Below are 5,675 nucleotides of genomic sequence, written 5' to 3' on the forward strand. Positions count from 1 at the left end.
GACCCACAAATGTATGTGTATGTGCATGTGCGTGTTTGGTTATGGGCCTGAACTAGGCACAGAAAAACGAAGCTCAAATAAAATGCATTTAAGTCCTATTAACGCATTTATGAGTTTGCAGCTAACAAAGAAATGTAATTATGAAATGCTTTTTTGTGTAAATAGAAATGCACACACACAAAGGCATTTTTGCATTTTTGCACACATTTCAATTGTTATGCAAATGAAGGCGCCAGAGTAGTTAAAAGAAATGTGCGGAAATATTCTAAAAATGCAATTTCAAGTGACTGTATTTTTATCACCCTTCGTATATATTTATAGTTAGGGGCTGCTAAAATACTCAAGCATTTGCACACCTGCGCTTAAATGTATGCTACAGATGTTGTCCGTTTTGAAAAAATTTCAACTGCGGCAGCTTTATCCGCACGACGTCGCGACGTTGATTAGACGTTTTAGGAAATGTTAATAGTTCCCATTACTCACTGCACGCACATTTTGTGGTTAACCCTTAAGACTGTTAAATAGCTTATCAACTCCTAATGGATTTTTGATATTTGTCAAAGTGAAACTTGCAGATTAATTAACGCAAGCCACAAAAATTAATTCATACGTCAAAACTAATTAAAGCAAAACTAATTAAAGTATGATAGATTTGTTATAGCTATTTGTTTCTTATCTGTTGATAAAAAAAAAGTCAAATTGTCTTGTATTCCAATATGAAAACTATATTTAATATGTGTAGAGCAGTTATTTAACTATTTTATTATATTGTGTTCATGTTTTATCGTTAAATGACAATGTTAATGTGAGTCTAGGATTGGTCGCGAGAAAGTCAAAGATACACATGCGAGCTATTGTTAAAGCCGTCGGAGTTCCACATTGTTTAAAAAAAGGTTTATTAGTTAATATTTATAACTATTTATATATTTATAAACTAACTAGTGGACTTCTTCTCTCAACTGATCATTTCAAGGAAAATCAGCTAAGTTTGTGTTTAATCCTTTTTTCAAATACGACGAGTATTAACTTTTCTACAAGCCGGAATAATTAATTCTAACACACTCATACATTTTGTATTAACAGGCGCACATAATATTTATATAAGCACTTCCTGTTGGGTATACCATATAAAATACCAATATGACACGCTTTTATTACGCTCAACTTTATTACCTATTTTAGCGCAACACCACAGCGACAATCAAAGCACTTCCTCTTTTCCGCACAGACACTCTCGCAACCAAATTATGTGCAAAACGTCTAAAATAAGTTGGCAACATAACTAAAAACATTTCGCTATCGCATCGCTACATATACTTACTATATACATATTTCCATGGCTGCTATCGAGTGCCGCAGACATAAAAGTGCAGAAAGTAGCAACAAACTTTAAGCCGCCGCACATTTTTCCCCCCAATACATACACACACTCACGCAAAAAAAAAAAAATTTAGCAAAATGGGTTTTAGCCGAGTGGTAAACTTTATTTCTGCTCATTTTTGTGTGTGCGAGTATTTCTATATTTATGAAACTTTTTCAATTTGAAATAAAGTTTTATATTTTGCACCGAAAAAAAAAGGCGGAAAATATTTTTATTCATAACAAAGCATTCATGCCTGGCCAAAAAATGCAACAACTGCACATGAAAGGCAATTGCAAAAATGTTTGTCCGGCCACAATACATTTTTGCCATGATACATATTTTTGTTATTAAAAACTAATTTAAATTGTGTAAACGGCCCAAGCGTTGATTTATGCGCTCCCATTAAACAATTACATTATAAAAAAACGTTATGGCCAACAATTACTTGGCGGTGGCCAGCATAGCTTTAACTTACACTTCAACTGCATTAACATAAGAGTCAAAATGGAATTTAATGTGAGGTGCCATCATGACGTATGCGTAATTCATTAATTATTAAATATTCTGAGGGACGAGATACAGACTGGAAAAAGTGATGCGCGAAAAATTGGTAAGTGGCGTAAATTGAAATGCAAATTTTAATGCCTTGGCCAGTGCTGGAGAGCAGTAACTGTATATTGCACTACACTAAGAGAAATGATTGCGTGTTTGTGTTGGCCCAGACAAGTTAATAGCCCCCCATCGGCACACTTGATAAGGTTGCATAGCAAGTCTGTCAAATGTTGCACGATGAAAGGCATTTTCAGATTAATGCCTTTATAAATGGCATCCTTTCATGCCAACATTTCAATGCGTGACTGCAGCTCCTCAAACAATTTTTCAACTGTGCTCCACAGACAAGTTAACTTCTCTGTTAACTGCATAAGCAGGCTATTCGTAAAAAGGAGTAAGTGGAGAGGAAAACTCGGCGAGTTATTAATCCAGCACTTCACTTTATCGCTCGCATTTTAACTTATTTAAATGTAAATGTGCAGCTGTTGAAGCTTCGGCAGTACACTTAGTTTTTAACCACCAAAAATAGGTTTAATTGATGGCAACAAATTTGCATTGTGATTGCCAGAATGAACTCGGCGTTTTCAGGATAATTGTAATTGACATAAAAGTCACTGCCCACAAATTTGCGGTCAAACTGTACTGTCTTTTAACGATAAAGCCACTCTTTTGACTATTTACCTTTCGGTTTATGGAACCTTAAACTTACTAATCTGATGTACTTGCGATTTAATTGAATTTAGAATAATTGATTGTAATTTTAAAACTACCTCAGATCCATTAGATTGCAAGACAAATCATTTAATGAATGTAACATTTAATCGAACATGTTCAAAGCACGAATTAAGAAAATGAAAACAAACTGAAAACTATTTATTTGCACTAACTCTCAATCTCTTTGTTTGGGCAAAAAGTAAATGTAGCTTTTAATCGACTTTAAAACAATTTTGCTATTTTTTATTGACTGAAATAACAAAAGCATTAATTATCGTACAATGCGAAACACAAATATCAATTGCTTCTGGAACATTTTGAAATGTTTATTTACAAATTCCGAAAATAAAAGAACCCATTGGTTAATTAATATATTGTGCGGTTGTCTTTAATTTAGGTAATTTATGTCAAATTGACCACATAAAGAGTTTTTTAACCAAATAAATAAGGCACATAATATAAATATAATTGATTATACAAGCAGAATATATATAAAAAACTTAAAAACATTTTTATATTACTTGTATTTGTTTAGGTAAATGAGTTCTCTGTTCATCATTTTGGCTAAAGAAGACAACCACTTTTTTTCGATATTCCACAATTAAAAAATTGTTCTTTTGAATATTACATCAATTTTGATATCAGAAAAAAAATTGACATATTAAACTATTAAATTAAAATAATACATTAAAATAATACATTAAAATAATACATTAAAATAATACATTAAAATAATATTTTAAATTAATGCATCAATAGTTTATATTTTCACATGACAAAAATGGAACGATGGAAGAATGATTTAAATATACTCGGACAGCCAAGCGACGCGAGAGGCACTTAATTCTTATAAAGGCAACTCCAGAATTATCACTGACTACCTTAGATCTCTTAACTAGTTAGACCAGCAGGTAAGTGTCAATCTGATATGGGTACTGGGTTATCAAGCATAGAATGAATCTGCATTGCAGGCGACCACACATCCCTCCAGACAAGAAATGAATCAGCTGGGTCGGGAAAGCAGAAATCTGTGTTTGGAAAAGGCCAACGAGATGGCCAACTCTGAATATCCAAAAAACTACTACGCTCATATAACTAAAATGCATGAATTTTCTTGGCTAATACCAGGTAGTAGTATTTACATTTAAATATTTTTTCATGGGCTTTATTTCTTTTCATTTTATTTTATATATTAATTAAAATAAAGATTTCTTATTATATACATAAATTGTATTACAAATTAAAAATAAAATACGGGCCCTTCCTCTTGTTCTGATGATTGGCCGTACACCGAAAAATCTAAAGATTACTGCCGGAACTCGAGTCCCTCGGTTTAAAAACCCGAAAAAACCAGACAACATTTTTTGATTTTCGTAAATTAAAAAAAAAAACTAAAACATCCCCTGTTTCTAAAAAACAAATAAGATTCTCTTCCTTGATAGAACATTCAACACAAATACATGCACACACATGTGTTATATAAGTTAATATATTATTACAAATATGCTGAGATTTAGCCAACTTAAGCGTTTCATTTGAGAAGCAAATTAACGGCTATCGTTTTCATTAGAAGCTCTGGCAAATTTGAGCGTGTTCATTAAGACAAAACACTTGTCGTCGCTTAGCAGCCGTGTGCGTGTGTGAGGACGTGTGTGTGAGGATGCGTGTGGGTTTTTGGGTATATGGGCTTTTGTGTCCATGTACATTACCATGGCAGCGCAGAGCGTGTGAAAACATGAAGTGGTCCTGTATGTATGGTTGTAAGTTCTCGTAGGTGTGTGCGTGCGTCTCGTTGGGTATTGGGCCGTGCGTCTATCGATTGTTCAACTCGCATAATTACACAAGAGTCATTGTCATCAATTTACGTTTTACGTGTGTTGGTGCTTTACGCTGCAAATTGTTTCGGTTTGTGAGTTCTATGTGTGTATGTGTGTGTGTATTTGTGATGGATGTATGTGCTGTGCACAAATTGCCGGTTAGTTTAAGCTACAGCTAAATTATCTGGGTGCCACTCAATTATGATGGACATATGTATGTGTATACTGAAGAGTAGATTGGGCAATTGGGCAGCCATAAGATGCCGAAACTTTGTGCAGCTGCAAACAAATAGTATTTGAGTTACGTCTGTAATATAATTTTAGTCGTTCGTACATAAACTTTAGACTAACTTTCATTTTTCATTCTAGAAGAGAAAACGTGTATATGAGTGTCAATCTAGAACCCTGAAATATCTACATATACTAAAGGCGAACATTTTCATTAAGGATGCGTGAAATACAGTTCAGGCGTCTGATCTTCTTTAGGGAGCAAAGATAACTTGGGAAGCATTTCTTAACATACATGCATTCCATGGATAAAGTATTTACTTCTTAGCCGATCATGTGAGCATTATTTATTTCTCTAACATTAAAATCATTTTAATTAAATAAATAAAACTAACAATTCTATATGCATTCTTATTATTTATAACTTTACGATGTGTTATATGTATATGTATAGAAACATATATTTTTCCATTCTTTCAATTCTTTTACTTTGATTATTTTTCTTTATTTTCTGATAAATCCCTTCTACAACTACTTATTATGTCTGTCCTTCAAAACCACAAACCTCTGTACTTCCTGTTTCCTCACTTCGAAACAGCTTTCGATATTTATTATTTTTTGTCGGGACAATGCGACAATGCTTGTCCCGGCTACCAAAAATTGGACGTATGAAATATTTCAGTTTGAAATATTCACAGAGGTCGACTTGACCGAAGGTGCACTGACCAAGCCTCGCCCTGGCGTAACCGTCTTCGTGATCACGGTTTACAGCTACGCCATGTAAGTTTGAATATTATACTGTTATTTAGTCAGTCCCAATCAAAAATTCCACCATACTGGTTGGGAATTCCAAGAAGCCTGAAAAAGCAATGTATACCACCAGAAAGTATGCAATATTTTTATATTTGTGAAGGGCACACATACATTCATTACTTTACATTCTTGCAGAAATATTAAACACTTAACTACTAAGTTGAAATATTCAACGATAACTACAATAT

At 33.5% G+C, this 5,675-nt stretch overlaps 1 non-coding gene across 1 annotated transcript; it reads right to left on the bottom strand.

Moving 5' to 3' along the window:
* Positions 1–5,295: 5,295 nt before the first annotated feature.
* Positions 5,296–5,462, bottom strand: LOC115622069. The gene has a single exon (XR_003995325.1). It is a non-coding gene; the product is annotated as a U1 spliceosomal RNA (small nuclear RNA).
* Positions 5,463–5,675: the final 213 nt, after the last annotated feature.

This window comes from Scaptodrosophila lebanonensis, unplaced genomic scaffold, assembly GCF_003285725.1.
Source record: "Scaptodrosophila lebanonensis strain 11010-0011.00,11010-0021.00 unplaced genomic scaffold, SlebRS2 tig00000024-arrow-pilon, whole genome shotgun sequence".
Taxonomy (NCBI): Eukaryota; Metazoa; Arthropoda; class Insecta; order Diptera; family Drosophilidae; genus Scaptodrosophila; species Scaptodrosophila lebanonensis.